We start from the raw sequence: 16,524 nt of genomic DNA, 5'->3' as shown, positions 1-16,524 counted from the left end.
GTCATCAGGCTTCAGCTGGACATCCACTGGAGTTTGAGAAGCATTAGGAATCACCAGGGGTGGTATATACTCCATGGGTTCACTGTCCTGGGGAATAAAGCTACTTCCCCTTTTAGGAGAGCTCTGTGCTTGTGACGTAGACTGTTCAATCAGTACAGAGGGTTTGGGAGGTTTCAGAGGACATTGGGTGATCCAGTGTCCCTTTTTGCCACAGTAAAAGCAAGCCTCATCATCACGCCTTTGTTGCAATTCGGTTGTGGTAAGGGGTTCACGTTTCCTAGAAGATTCCTTTTTCATACTGGTAACAGGCTTGTTGGATTTCTCAGGTGTAGGTGAATGGTCTTCATGAGGACACAAAGCAGGGAGTCCGCTTGGAAGGACGCAAAGCAGGGAGTCCGTTTGGAAGGACGCATAGCAGGGAGTCCGCTTGGAAGGACGCAAAGCGGGGAGTCCGCTTGGAAGGACGCATCGCAGGGAGTCCGCTTGGAAGGACGCATAGCAGGGAGTCCGCTTGGAAGGACGCATAGCAGGGAGTCCGCTTGGAAGGACGCAAAGCAGGGAGTCCGCTTGGAAGGACGCAAAGCAGCGAGTCCGCTTGGAAGGACGCAAAGCAGCGAGTCCGCTTGGAAGGACGCAAAGCAGCGAGTCCGCTTGGAAGGACGCAAAGCACCGAGTCCGCTTGGAAGGACGCAAAGCAGCGAGTCCGCTTGGAAGGACGCAAAGCAGCGAGTCCGCTTGGAAGGACGCAAAGCAGCGAGTCCGCTTGGAAGGACGCAAAGCAGCGAGTCCGCTTGGAAGGACGCAAAGCAGCGAGTCCGCTTGATCAGGACGCAAAGCAGCGAGTCCGCTTGATCAGGACGCAAAGCAGCGAGTCCGCTTGATCAGGACGCAAAGCAGCGAGTCCGCTTGATCAGGACGCAAAGCAGCGAGTCCGCTTGATCAGGACGCAAAGCAGCGAGTCCGCTTGATCAGGACGCAAAGCAGCGAGTCCGCTTGATCAGGACGCAAAGCAGCGAGTCCGCTTGATCAGGACGCAAAGCAGCGGGTCCGCTTGATCAGGACGCAAAGCAGCGAGTCCGCTTGATCAGGACACAAAGCAGCGAGTCCGCTTGATCAGGACACAAAGCAGCGAGTCCGCTTGATCAGGACACAAAGCAGCGAGTCCGCTTGATCAGGACACAAAGCAGCGAGTCCGCTTGATCAGGACCCAAAGCAGCGAGTCCGCTTGATCAGGACGCAAAGCAGCGAGTCCGCTTGATCAGGACGCAAAGCAGCGAGTCCGCTTGATCAGGACGCAAAGCAGCGAGTCCGCTTGATCAGGACGCAAAGCAGCGAGTCCGCTTGATCAGGACGCAAAGCAGCGAGTCCGCTTGATCAGGACACAAAGCAGCGAGTCCGCTTGATCAGGACACAAAGCATCGAGTCCGCTTGATCAGGACGCAAAGCACCGAGTCCGCTTGATCAGGACGCAAAGCAGCGAGTCCGCTTGATCAGGACGCAAAGCAGCGAGTCCGCTTGATCAGGACGCAAAGCAGCGAGTCCGCTTGATCAGGACACAAAGCAGGGAACCAGGAACAGTACAGGTGCCGAGCCACAGCAGGAAGATCCATAGACTTCAATACAAAGGCCCTGACTGAAGGGCAGGGCAGGTTCATAAAGGCAGGGTAATCACAGGTAACAAGGGCCAGCTGGATGTATTGGCTAGGGCTCAACCCAGGTAACAAGGCACACCTGAGTTCTGAGTGCTCCAGAGGCCGGCCACTAGTGGTAGCAGATTTAAACACCACAGGTATAAAAAAAGCCATGGTTCAGGCAGCGAAAAAGTGGTTCCTGACAATAGCATTAAACATGGACATAGCATTGCACATAGAGATAACATTAAACATGGAGATAGCATTAAACACTGACACTGCCTTACACATGGATAAAGCATTAAACATGGACATAGCATTTGTGACAGTGTAAACCCCAGGGAGATGCTTAGTGTGGCATTTGGGTACAGGTGCTATCCAGATCGTAAATATGGGTCCCTGGGGTGGAGCAATTGGAGAGCAGGGTGGGCCAATGCTCCGTTTCCCCATGCTGTGGAAATTCCATGCCGAGTTTTCCAGGAGGCAAGAAATCTGCAGGATCCGGTCCGGGATTCCTATGGGGCCGGCATCAGGCACAGGTGCTGGACATTAAAAGCCCCTGGAGCTTGATACTCAGAGAGACTGTTGGGGGAAGAGGAAGTTTCCCTGTGCTCCTAGGGCAAGGAGAGGCCCCGAAGAAGAGAATCCCTGAGCCAAGTGAGGCAATACCTGCCTGGACGTTTTGTGTGTTGTCTGGGGGAGGTTTTCCAGAGCCTGGCGTAGCTGGGTCTGGCTGGGAGGTTGAGGTAGTGGGTGATTAGGCTGGTCAGTCTGCACCAGCATAGTTCAGTTAGAGACATACCATGCAACAGTCAAACAGTGGTTTTTGGGGTTTAAGCGGTTAAAATAAAGTGAATTTTTTTTTTTCTTTTTTTTTTTTTGTTTTTCGTTTTTTTTTTTTGGTTCCTGCTTTCTGCCCACAGACCATAGCAGTGCTTTGCCCGCATCCTCCACCATATGTGACAAACCCTATAGCATGAGGGCCATACATGTCACTTTTAGGGGTCCTAAGCACCTAAGTCCTCTAGGGCAATTAGAGCCAGGAACAGCAGCTCATTTTTTTTTGTTTTTTTTTTTTTGGTTCCTGCTTTCTGCCCACAGACCATAGCAGTGCTTTGCCCGCATCCTCCACCATATGTGACAAACCCTATAGCATGAGGGCCATACATGTCACTTTTAGGGGTCCTAAGCACCTAAGTCCTCTAGGGCAATTAGAGCCAGGAACAGCAGCTCATTTTTTTTTGTTTTTTTTTTCCTCCTTATTTTAACCGCTTAAACCCCAAAAACCACTGTTTGACTGTTGCATGGTATGTGCCCTTGTGTATTGCTGGCTGAAATACATATCTTATGGAGGATGGCCTTGATGTGTTTGTGATGACTTATTGATGATCAGGACGTGAAGTTTCTTTTTGCTGGATAAAAGTATTGCATATCTGTGAAACCTGCAAAAGAAATGTCCAGGCAGGTATTGCCTCACTTGGCTCAGGGATTGTCTTCTTCGGGGCCTCTCCTTGCCCTGGGAGCACAGGGAACTTCCACTTCCCCCAACAGTCTCTCTGAGTATCAAGCTCCAGGGGTTTTTAATGTCCAGCACCTGTGCCTGATGCCGGCCCCATAGGAATCCCGGACCGGATCCTGTGGACTTCTTGCGTCCTGGAAAACTCGGCATGGAATTTCCACAGCATGGGGAAACGGAGCATTTCCCACCCTGCTCTCCAATTGCTCCACCCTAGGGACCCATATTTACGATCTGGATAGCACCTGTACCCAAATGCCACACTAAGCATCTCCCTGGGGTTTACACTGTCACACATTACACATAGAGATAACATTAAATATGGACATAGCATTAAACATGGACATAACACTACTCATTGAGATAGCATTAAACATGGAGTTAACATGCAACACATCGGAAGGATTTCATTTTGGAATGTATCGATTTTATTTTGAAATATAACTATTTCTTGTTTGAACACCAGTTTCAGGACACAAAGCAGGGAACCAGGAACAGTACAGGTGCCGAGCCACAGCAGGAAGATCCATAGACTTCAATACAAAGGCCCTGACTGAAGGGCAGGGCAGGTTCATAAAGGCAGGGTAATCACAGGTAACAAGGGCCAGCTGGATGTATTGGCTAGGGCTCAACCCAGGTAACAAGGCACACCTGAGTTCTGAGTGCTCCAGAGGGCGGCCACTAGTGGTAGCAGATTTAAACACCACAGGTATAAAAAAAGCCATGGTTCAGGCAGCGAAAAAGTGGTTCCTGACAATAGCATTAAACATGGACATAGCATTGCACATAGAGATAACATTAAACATGGAGATAGCATTAAACACTGACACTGCCTTACACATGGATAAAGCATTAAACATGGACATAGCATTTGTGACAGTGTAAACCCCAGGGAGATGCTTAGTGTGGCATTTGGGTACAGGTGCTATCCAGATCGTAAATATGGGTCCCTGGGGTGGAGCAATTGGAGAGCAGGGTGGGCCAATGCTCCGTTTCCCCATGCTGTGGAAATTCCATGCCGAGTTTTCCAGGAGGCAAGAAATCTGCAGGATCCGGTCCGGGATTCCTATGGGGCCGGCATCAGGCACAGGTGCTGGACATTAAAAGCCCCTGGAGCTTGATACTCAGAGAGACTGTTGGGGGAAGAGGAAGTTTCCCTGTGCTCCTAGGGCAAGGAGAGGCCCCGAAGAAGAGAATCCCTGAGCCAAGTGAGGCAATACCTGCCTGGACGTTTTGTGTGTTGTCTGGGGGAGGTTTTCCAGAGCCTGGCGTAGCTGGGTCTGGCTGGGAGGTTGAGGTAGTGGGTGATTAGGCTGGTCAGTCTGCACCAGCATAGTTCAGTTAGAGACATACCATGCAACAGTCAAACAGTGGTTTTTGGGGTTTAAGCGGTTAAAATAAAGTGAATTTTTTTTTTTTCTCTTTTTTTTTTTTTGTTTTTCGTTTTTTTTTTTTGGTTCCTGCTTTCTGCCCACAGACCATAGCAGTGCTTTGCCCGCATCCTCCACCATATGTGACAAACCCTATAGCATGAGGGCCATACATGTCACTTTTAGGGGTCCTAAGCACCTAAGTCCTCTAGGGCAATTAGAGCCAGGAACAGCAGCTCATTTTTTTTTGTTTTTTTTTCGTTTTTTTTTTTGGTTCCTGCTTTCTGCCCACAGACCATAGCAGTGCTTTGCCCGCATCCTCCACCATATGTGACAAACCCTATAGCATGAGGGCCATACATGTCACTTTTAGGGGTCCTAAGCACCTAAGTCCTCTAGGGCAATTAGAGCCAGGAACAGCAGCTCGTTTTTTTCGTTTTTTTTTTTTTGGTTCCTGCTTTCTGCCCACAGACCATAGCAGTGCTTTGCCCGCATCCTCCACCATATGTGACAAACCCTATAGCATGAGGGCCATACATGTCACTTTTAGGGGTCCTAAGCACCTAAGTCCTCTAGGGCAATTAGAGCCAGGAACAGCAGCTCATTTTTTTTTGTTTTTTTTTCCTCCTTATTTTAACCGCTTAAACCCCAAAAACCACTGTTTGACTGTTGCATGGTATGTGCCCTTGTGTATTGCTGGCTGAAATACATATCTTATGGAGGATGGCCTTGATGTGTTTGTGACGACTTATTGATGATCAGGACGTGAAGTTTCTTTTTGCTGGATAAAAGTATTGCATATCTGTGAAACCTGCAAAAGAAATGTCCAGGCAGGTATTGCCTCACTTGGCTCAGGGATTGTCTTCTTCGGGGCCTCTCCTTGCCCTGGGAGCACAGGGAACTTCCACTTCCCCCAACAGTCTCTCTGAGTATCAAGCTCCAGGGGTTTTTAATGTCCAGCACCTGTGCCTGATGCCGGCCCCATAGGAATCCCGGACCGGATCCTGTGGACTTCTTGCGTCCTGGAAAACTCGGCATGGAATTTCCACAGCATGGGGAAACGGAGCATTTCCCACCCTGCTCTCCAATTGCTCCACCCTAGGGACCCATATTTACGATCTGGATAGCACCTGTACCCAAATGCCACACTAAGCATCTCCCTGGGGTTTACACTGTCACACATTACACATAGAGATAACATTAAATATGGACATAGCATTAAACATGGACATAACACTACTCATTGAGATAGCATTAAACATGGAGTTAACATGCAACACATCGGAAGGATTTCATTTTGGAATGTATCGATTTTATTTTGAAATATAACTATTTCTTGTTTGAACACCAGTTTCAGGACACAAAGCAGGGAACCAGGAACAGTACAGGTGCCGAGCCACAGCAGGAAGATCCATAGACTTCAATACAAAGGCCCTGACTGAAGGGCAGGGCAGGTTCATAAAGGCAGGGTAATCACAGGTAACAAGGGCCAGCTGGATGTATTGGCTAGGGCTCAACCCAGGTAACAAGGCACACCTGAGTTCTGAGTGCTCCAGAGGGCGGCCACTAGTGGTAGCAGATTTAAACACCACAGGTATAAAAAAAGCCATGGTTCAGGCAGCGAAAAAGTGGTTCCTGACAATAGCATTAAACATGGACATAGCATTGCACATAGAGATAACATTAAACATGGAGATAGCATTAAACACTGACACTGCCTTACACATGGATAAAGCATTAAACATGGACATAGCATTTGTGACAGTGTAAACCCCAGGGAGATGCTTAGTGTGGCATTTGGGTACAGGTGCTATCCAGATCGTAAATATGGGTCCCTGGGGTGGAGCAATTGGAGAGCAGGGTGGGCCAATGCTCCGTTTCCCCATGCTGTGGAAATTCCATGCCGAGTTTTCCAGGAGGCAAGAAATCTGCAGGATCCGGTCCGGGATTCCTATGGGGCCGGCATCAGGCACAGGTGCTGGACATTAAAAGCCCCTGGAGCTTGATACTCAGAGAGACTGTTGGGGGAAGAGGAAGTTTCCCTGTGCTCCTAGGGCAAGGAGAGGCCCCGAAGAAGAGAATCCCTGAGCCAAGTGAGGCAATACCTGCCTGGACGTTTTGTGTGTTGTCTGGGGGAGGTTTTCCAGAGCCTGGCGTAGCTGGGTCTGGCTGGGAGGTTGAGGTAGTGGGTGATTAGGCTGGTCAGTCTGCACCAGCATAGTTCAGTTAGAGACATACCATGCAACAGTCAAACAGTGGTTTTTGGGGTTTAAGCGGTTAAAATAAAGTGAATTTTTTTTTTTTCTTTTTTTTTTTGTTTTTCGTTTTTTTTTTTTGGTTCCTGCTTTCTGCCCACAGACCATAGCAGTGCTTTGCCCGCATCCTCCACCATATGTGACAAACCCTATAGCATGAGGGCCATACATGTCACTTTTAGGGGTCCTAAGCACCTAAGTCCTCTAGGGCAATTAGAGCCAGGAACAGCAGCTCATTTTTTTTTGTTTTTTTTTCGTTTTTTTTTTTTTGGTTCCTGCTTTCTGCCCACAGACCATAGCAGTGCTTTGCCCGCATCCTCCACCATATGTGACAAACCCTATAGCATGAGGGCCATACATGTCACTTTTAGGGGTCCTAAGCACCTAAGTCCTCTAGGGCAATTAGAGCCAGGAACAGCAGCTCATTTTTTTTTGTTTTTTTTTTCCTCCTTATTTTAACCGCTTAAACCCCAAAAACCACTGTTTGACTGTTGCATGGTATGTGCCCTTGTGTATTGCTGGCTGAAATACATATCTTATGGAGGATGGCCTTGATGTGTTTGTGACGACTTATTGATGATCAGGACGTGAAGTTTCTTTTTGCTGGATAAAAGTATTGCATATCTGTGAAACCTGCAAAAGAAATGTCCAGGCAGGTATTGCCTCACTTGGCTCAGGGATTGTCTTCTTCGGGGCCTCTCCTTGCCCTGGGAGCACAGGGAACTTCCACTTCCCCCAACAGTCTCTCTGAGTATCAAGCTCCAGGGGTTTTTAATGTCCAGCACCTGTGCCTGATGCCGGCCCCATAGGAATCCCGGACCGGATCCTGTGGACTTCTTGCGTCCTGGAAAACTCGGCATGGAATTTCCACAGCATGGGGAAACGGAGCATTTCCCACCCTGCTCTCCAATTGCTCCACCCTAGGGACCCATATTTACGATCTGGATAGCACCTGTACCCAAATGCCACACTAAGCATCTCCCTGGGGTTTACACTGTCACACATTACACATAGAGATAACATTAAATATGGACATAGCATTAAACATGGACATAACACTACTCATTGAGATAGCATTAAACATGGAGTTAACATGCAACACATCGGAAGGATTTCATTTTGGAATGTATCGATTTTATTTTGAAATATAACTATTTCTTGTTTGAACACCAGTTTCAGGACACAAAGCAGGGAACCAGGAACAGTACAGGTGCCGAGCCACAGCAGGAAGATCCATAGACTTCAATACAAAGGCCCTGACTGAAGGGCAGGGCAGGTTCATAAAGGCAGGGTAATCACAGGTAACAAGGGCCAGCTGGATGTATTGGCTAGGGCTCAACCCAGGTAACAAGGCACACCTGAGTTCTGAGTGCTCCAGAGGGCGGCCACTAGTGGTAGCAGATTTAAACACCACAGGTATAAAAAAAGCCATGGTTCAGGCAGCGAAAAAGTGGTTCCTGACAATAGCATTAAACATGGACATAGCATTGCACATAGAGATAACATTAAACATGGAGATAGCATTAAACACTGACACTGCCTTACACATGGATAAAGCATTAAACATGGACATAGCATTTGTGACAGTGTAAACCCCAGGGAGATGCTTAGTGTGGCATTTGGGTACAGGTGCTATCCAGATCGTAAATATGGGTCCCTGGGGTGGAGCAATTGGAGAGCAGGGTGGGCCAATGCTCCGTTTCCCCATGCTGTGGAAATTCCATGCCGAGTTTTCCAGGAGGCAAGAAATCTGCAGGATCCGGTCCGGGATTCCTATGGGGCCGGCATCAGGCACAGGTGCTGGACATTAAAAGCCCCTGGAGCTTGATACTCAGAGAGACTGTTGGGGGAAGAGGAAGTTTCCCTGTGCTCCTAGGGCAAGGAGAGGCCCCGAAGAAGAGAATCCCTGAGCCAAGTGAGGCAATACCTGCCTGGACGTTTTGTGTGTTGTCTGGGGGAGGTTTTCCAGAGCCTGGCGTAGCTGGGTCTGGCTGGGAGGTTGAGGTAGTGGGTGATTAGGCTGGTCAGTCTGCACCAGCATAGTTCAGTTAGAGACATACCATGCAACAGTCAAACAGTGGTTTTTGGGGTTTAAGCGGTTAAAATAAAGTGAATTTTTTTTTTTCTCTTTTTTTTTTTTTGTTTTTCGTTTTTTTTTTTTGGTTCCTGCTTTCTGCCCACAGACCATAGCAGTGCTTTGCCCGCATCCTCCACCATATGTGACAAACCCTATAGCATGAGGGCCATACATGTCACTTTTAGGGGTCCTAAGCACCTAAGTCCTCTAGGGCAATTAGAGCCAGGAACAGCAGCTCATTTTTTTTTGTTTTTTTTTCGTTTTTTTTTTTTGGTTCCTGCTTTCTGCCCACAGACCATAGCAGTGCTTTGCCCGCATCCTCCACCATATGTGACAAACCCTATAGCATGAGGGCCATACATGTCACTTTTAGGGGTCCTAAGCACCTAAGTCCTCTAGGGCAATTAGAGCCAGGAACAGCAGCTCGTTTTTTTCGTTTTTTTTTTTTTGGTTCCTGCTTTCTGCCCACAGACCATAGCAGTGCTTTGCCCGCATCCTCCACCATATGTGACAAACCCTATAGCATGAGGGCCATACATGTCACTTTTAGGGGTCCTAAGCACCTAAGTCCTCTAGGGCAATTAGAGCCAGGAACAGCAGCTCATTTTTTTTTGTTTTTTTTTCCTCCTTATTTTAACCGCTTAAACCCCAAAAACCACTGTTTGACTGTTGCATGGTATGTGCCCTTGTGTATTGCTGGCTGAAATACATATCTTATGGAGGATGGCCTTGATGTGTTTGTGACGACTTATTGATGATCAGGACGTGAAGTTTCTTTTTGCTGGATAAAAGTATTGCATATCTGTGAAACCTGCAAAAGAAATGTCCAGGCAGGTATTGCCTCACTTGGCTCAGGGATTGTCTTCTTCGGGGCCTCTCCTTGCCCTGGGAGCACAGGGAACTTCCACTTCCCCCAACAGTCTCTCTGAGTATCAAGCTCCAGGGGTTTTTAATGTCCAGCACCTGTGCCTGATGCCGGCCCCATAGGAATCCCGGACCGGATCCTGTGGACTTCTTGCGTCCTGGAAAACTCGGCATGGAATTTCCACAGCATGGGGAAACGGAGCATTTCCCACCCTGCTCTCCAATTGCTCCACCCTAGGGACCCATATTTACGATCTGGATAGCACCTGTACCCAAATGCCACACTAAGCATCTCCCTGGGGTTTACACTGTCACACATTACACATAGAGATAACATTAAATATGGACATAGCATTAAACATGGACATAACACTACTCATTGAGATAGCATTAAACATGGAGTTAACATGCAACACATCGGAAGGATTTCATTTTGGAATGTATCGATTTTATTTTGAAATATAACTATTTCTTGTTTGAACACCAGTTTCAGGACACAAAGCAGGGAACCAGGAACAGTACAGGTGCCGAGCCACAGCAGGAAGATCCATAGACTTCAATACAAAGGCCCTGACTGAAGGGCAGGGCAGGTTCATAAAGGCAGGGTAATCACAGGTAACAAGGGCCAGCTGGATGTATTGGCTAGGGCTCAACCCAGGTAACAAGGCACACCTGAGTTCTGAGTGCTCCAGAGGGCGGCCACTAGTGGTAGCAGATTTAAACACCACAGGTATAAAAAAAAGCCATGGTTCAGGCAGCGAAAAAGTGGTTCCTGACAATAGCATTAAACATGGACATAGCATTGCACATAGAGATAACATTAAACATGGAGATAGCATTAAACACTGACACTGCCTTACACATGGATAAAGCATTAAACATGGACATAGCATTTGTGACAGTGTAAACCCCAGGGAGATGCTTAGTGTGGCATTTGGGTACAGGTGCTATCCAGATCGTAAATATGGGTCCCTGGGGTGGAGCAATTGGAGAGCAGGGTGGGCCAATGCTCCGTTTCCCCATGCTGTGGAAATTCCATGCCGAGTTTTCCAGGAGGCAAGAAATCTGCAGGATCCGGTCCGGGATTCCTATGGGGCCGGCATCAGGCACAGGTGCTGGACATTAAAAGCCCCTGGAGCTTGATACTCAGAGAGACTGTTGGGGGAAGAGGAAGTTTCCCTGTGCTCCTAGGGCAAGGAGAGGCCCCGAAGAAGAGAATCCCTGAGCCAAGTGAGGCAATACCTGCCTGGACGTTTTGTGTGTTGTCTGGGGGAGGTTTTCCAGAGCCTGGCGTAGCTGGGTCTGGCTGGGAGGTTGAGGTAGTGGGTGATTAGGCTGGTCAGTCTGCACCAGCATAGTTCAGTTAGAGACATACCATGCAACAGTCAAACAGTGGTTTTTGGGGTTTAAGCGGTTAAAATAAAGTGAATTTTTTTTTTTCTCTTTTTTTTTTTTGTTTTTCGTTTTTTTTTTTTGGTTCCTGCTTTCTGCCCACAGACCATAGCAGTGCTTTGCCCGCATCCTCCACCATATGTGACAAACCCTATAGCATGAGGGCCATACATGTCACTTTTAGGGGTCCTAAGCACCTAAGTCCTCTAGGGCAATTAGAGCCAGGAACAGCAGCTCATTTTTTTTTGTTTTTTTTTCGTTTTTTTTTTTTTGGTTCCTGCTTTCTGCCCACAGACCATAGCAGTGCTTTGCCCGCATCCTCCACCATATGTGACAAACCCTATAGCATGAGGGCCATACATGTCACTTTTAGGGGTCCTAAGCACCTAAGTCCTCTAGGGCAATTAGAGCCAGGAACAGCAGCTCGTTTTTTTCGTTTTTTTTTTTTTGGTTCCTGCTTTCTGCCCACAGACCATAGCAGTGCTTTGCCCGCATCCTCCACCATATGTGACAAACCCTATAGCATGAGGGCCATACATGTCACTTTTAGGGGTCCTAAGCACCTAAGTCCTCTAGGGCAATTAGAGCCAGGAACAGCAGCTCATTTTTTTTTGTTTTTTTTCCCTCCTTATTTTAACCGCTTAAACCCCAAAAACCACTGTTTGACTGTTGCATGGTATGTGCCCTTGTGTATTGCTGGCTGAAATACATATCTTATGGAGGATGGCCTTGATGTGTTTGTGACGACTTATTGATGATCAGGACGTGAAGTTTCTTTTTGCTGGATAAAAGTATTGCATATCTGTGAAACCTGCAAAAGAAATGTCCAGGCAGGTATTGCCTCACTTGGCTCAGGGATTGTCTTCTTCGGGGCCTCTCCTTGCCCTGGGAGCACAGGGAACTTCCACTTCCCCCAACAGTCTCTCTGAGTATCAAGCTCCAGGGGTTTTTAATGTCCAGCACCTGTGCCTGATGCCGGCCCCATAGGAATCCCGGACCGGATCCTGTGGACTTCTTGCGTCCTGGAAAACTCGGCATGGAATTTCCACAGCATGGGGAAACGGAGCATTTCCCACCCTGCTCTCCAATTGCTCCACCCTAGGGACCCATATTTACGATCTGGATAGCACCTGTACCCAAATGCCACACTAAGCATCTCCCTGGGGTTTACACTGTCACACATTACACATAGAGATAACATTAAATATGGACATAGCATTAAACATGGACATAACACTACTCATTGAGATAGCATTAAACATGGAGTTAACATGCAACACATCGGAAGGATTTCATTTTGGAATGTATCGATTTTATTTTGAAATATAACTATTTCTTGTTTGAACACCAGTTTCAGGACACAAAGCAGGGAACCAGGAACAGTACAGGTGCCGAGCCACAGCAGGAAGATCCATAGACTTCAATACAAAGGCCCTGACTGAAGGGCAGGGCAGGTTCATAAAGGCAGGGTAATCACAGGTAACAAGGGCCAGCTGGATGTATTGGCTAGGGCTCAACCCAGGTAACAAGGCACACCTGAGTTCTGAGTGCTCCAGAGGGCGGCCACTAGTGGTAGCAGATTTAAACACCACAGGTATAAAAAAAGCCATGGTTCAGGCAGCGAAAAAGTGGTTCCTGACAATAGCATTAAACATGGACATAGCATTGCACATAGAGATAACATTAAACATGGAGATAGCATTAAACACTGACACTGCCTTACACATGGATAAAGCATTAAACATGGACATAGCATTTGTGACAGTGTAAACCCCAGGGAGATGCTTAGTGTGGCATTTGGGTACAGGTGCTATCCAGATCGTAAATATGGGTCCCTGGGGTGGAGCAATTGGAGAGCAGGGTGGGCCAATGCTCCGTTTCCCCATGCTGTGGAAATTCCATGCCGAGTTTTCCAGGAGGCAAGAAATCTGCAGGATCCGGTCCGGGATTCCTATGGGGCCGGCATCAGGCACAGGTGCTGGACATTAAAAGCCCCTGGAGCTTGATACTCAGAGAGACTGTTGGGGGAAGAGGAAGTTTCCCTGTGCTCCTAGGGCAAGGAGAGGCCCCGAAGAAGAGAATCCCTGAGCCAAGTGAGGCAATACCTGCCTGGACGTTTTGTGTGTTGTCTGGGGGAGGTTTTCCAGAGCCTGGCGTAGCTGGGTCTGGCTGGGAGGTTGAGGTAGTGGGTGATTAGGCTGGTCAGTCTGCACCAGCATAGTTCAGTTAGAGACATACCATGCAACAGTCAAACAGTGGTTTTTGGGGTTTAAGCGGTTAAAATAAAGTGAATTTTTTTTTTTCTCTTTTTTTTTTTTTGTTTTTCGTTTTTTTTTTTTGGTTCCTGCTTTCTGCCCACAGACCATAGCAGTGCTTTGCCCGCATCCTCCACCATATGTGACAAACCCTATAGCATGAGGGCCATACATGTCACTTTTAGGGGTCCTAAGCACCTAAGTCCTCTAGGGCAATTAGAGCCAGGAACAGCAGCTCATTTTTTTTTGTTTTTTTTTTTTGGTTCCTGCTTTCTGCCCACAGACCATAGCAGTGCTTTGCCCGCATCCTCCACCATATGTGACAAACCCTATAGCATGAGGGCCATACATGTCACTTTTAGGGGTCCTAAGCACCTAAGTCCTCTAGGGCAATTAGAGCCAGGAACAGCAGCTCGTTTTTTTCGTTTTTTTTTTTTTTGGTTCCTGCTTTCTGCCCACAGACCATAGCAGTGCTTTGCCCGCATCCTCCACCATATGTGACAAACCCTATAGCATGAGGGCCATACATTGCACTTTTAGGGGTCCTAAGCACCTAAGTCCTCTAGGGCAATTAGAGCCAGGAACAGCAGCTCATTTTTTTTTGTTTTTTTTTCCTCCTTATTTTAACCGCTTAAACCCCAAAAACCACTGTTTGACTGTTGCATGGTATGTGCCCTTGTGTATTGCTGGCTGAAATACATATCTTATGGAGGATGGCCTTGATGTGTTTGTGACGACTTATTGATGATCAGGACGTGAAGTTTCTTTTTGCTGGATAAAAGTATTGCATATCTGTGAAACCTGCAAAAGAAATGTCCAGGCAGGTATTGCCTCACTTGGCTCAGGGATTGTCTTCTTCGGGGCCTCTCCTTGCCCTGGGAGCACAGGGAACTTCCACTTCCCCCAACAGTCTCTCTGAGTATCAAGCTCCAGGGGTTTTTAATGTCCAGCACCTGTGCCTGATGCCGGCCCCATAGGAATCCCGGACCGGATCCTGTGGACTTCTTGCGTCCTGGAAAACTCGGCATGGAATTTCCACAGCATGGGGAAACGGAGCATTTCCCACCCTGCTCTCCAATTGCTCCACCCTAGGGACCCATATTTACGATCTGGATAGCACCTGTACCCAAATGCCACACTAAGCATCTCCCTGGGGTTTACACTGTCACACATTACACATAGAGATAACATTAAATATGGACATAGCATTAAACATGGACATAACACTACTCATTGAGATAGCATTAAACATGGAGTTAACATGCAACACATCGGAAGGATTTCATTTTGGAATGTATCGATTTTATTTTGAAATATAACTATTTCTTGTTTGAACACCAGTTTTACCGTCATCTATGTGGGACAGCCATGGGTGCCAGGTTTGTGCCGAGTTACGCCAACCTTTTCGTAGCCGAATGGGAAGCAGAACAGATATGGCACAACAATCCATTTGAAGCAGACCTGGTGCAGTGGAAGAGATATATCGATGATGTGTTAATTATATGGAGGGGAACACTGGATAAATTACATCAATTTATAGAATACATCAACCAGAACCAATACAACCTAAAATTTACTTTCAACATACTAAAGCAAAGTGTTGAATTCTTGGATGTGGAACTATTCACAGAAGGCAATGCTCCAGAAATTATAAAAATGCTACCGATGCCAATGGTTTCATTGATTACACAAGCTGTCATCACCCAGCATGGTTAGATAACATCCCCACGGGGCAGATGATGAGAATAAAGAGGAACTGTACACGGGACCAGGACTTTATAAAACACACCACAGATATTAAAAGTAAATTTAGGGAGAAACACTATCCAATAGAGTTATTAGCGAGAAGTCAACAGAAAGTGGAACAAATGGACAGATCTCATCTACTAAAAGGAAAGCCCGAACATAATATGAACAAGAAAGATTTCAGTTTTTCATTCATTAAGGAATATAATACTAAGGCTTACCACATTAAAAAGATATTGCGGAAACACTAGCATGTCCTGAAGAGCGATGACATTTTAGGTCCCCTCTTACCGGAAAAACCTCAAATCGTATACAAAAAAAACAAATAATTTGAAAAACATTTTCCTCCCAACAAAGAAAACAGAAATTAATTTTAATACCTTTCTGGGCAAGAAACCCATTGTTTTTTGCCCATGCGGTAGGTGCAAGATGTGCACCTACCTACCAAGGAAAACAAACAGTTTTATCAGTAATAGGACAGGGACTACATACGAAATTAAGAAATTCATCACCTGCACCACCAAATCTGTAATTTATTTATTACAATGTCCATGTGGTGCACAGTATGGGGGAAGAACAACCAGACCACTTAAAGGAAGAATTTAGGAACATCTTGGGAACATTATGAATTCAAGCATTAAACACGGTGTTCCGCGATACTGTAATTCATGTCCTGTTTTCTCAATTAATCAATTTTGAATCATGGGAATAGACACTGTACCCCCAAATTGGAGAGGAGGGAATAGTGCAGAAAACATTTCAAGAAAGGAAACTAAGTGGATCTTTAAATTAGGAACATATAAAAAAAGGAGGCTTGAACATAAACTTGGATATTCACGCTTTCACCTAAGGGATCCTAACCCCCATTTGAAATAAATAGACACAGACTACTTATTCATTCATGGGTTCTTCAATATTACTTTTTACTATACACAATTCCAATATTTCATATTTTGTATTATTGTTTGGCATATTGCTCTCTTTTCTGTGGATTCATATAGACATTTATGTATAAACAAAACCCATAGTATGTTTAGTTATAGTTCATATATCCACGTTTAATGCAATCACATCCTTAAACGTTTACATCCTATAGCGTTTATACTTAGCGTTCATGTTAATCCGTCTTCAAATGTCATTTCTTAACATCTGCACTGCACAGCACAGCAGGACACTAGGACATGATGCAACACCAAGAAAAGAGACAGCCCTACGGAGAAGGAGAAGCCGTTTCTATGGGGACGCGTATAAACAGAATGACGGCAGTACGCACATCCAGCCTCCAATACGTCCTCACGTATTGTGGAATGACGTAACAGCGCCACCTAGTGTACATGTGCGTACAACACGTCCTCATGTTCTGGGAAACAACGTTACACCGCCATCTAGCGTATATAGAAGAAAATACAACGAATTAA

At 46.5% G+C, this 16,524-nt stretch overlaps 1 long non-coding RNA gene across 1 annotated transcript; it reads right to left on the bottom strand.

Annotated features, from left to right (window-relative positions):
- Positions 1-14,651: 14,651 nt before the first annotated feature.
- Positions 14,652-16,321, bottom strand: LOC128475187 (uncharacterized). The gene is made up of 3 exons (XR_008346465.1): positions 16,212-16,321; positions 15,328-15,406; positions 14,652-14,821 (listed from the first exon to the last, which is right to left on the bottom strand). It is a non-coding gene; the product is annotated as an uncharacterized LOC128475187 (long non-coding RNA).
- Between the last annotated feature and the right edge of the window lie 203 nt (positions 16,322-16,524).

The sequence above is a fragment of the Spea bombifrons genome, chromosome 2, assembly GCF_027358695.1.
Source record: "Spea bombifrons isolate aSpeBom1 chromosome 2, aSpeBom1.2.pri, whole genome shotgun sequence".
In the NCBI taxonomy this organism is placed as follows: Eukaryota; Metazoa; Chordata; class Amphibia; order Anura; family Pelobatidae; genus Spea; species Spea bombifrons.
Note: the sequence above shows the minus strand (reverse complement) of the source record. Positions and strands in the feature narration are given on the sequence as shown.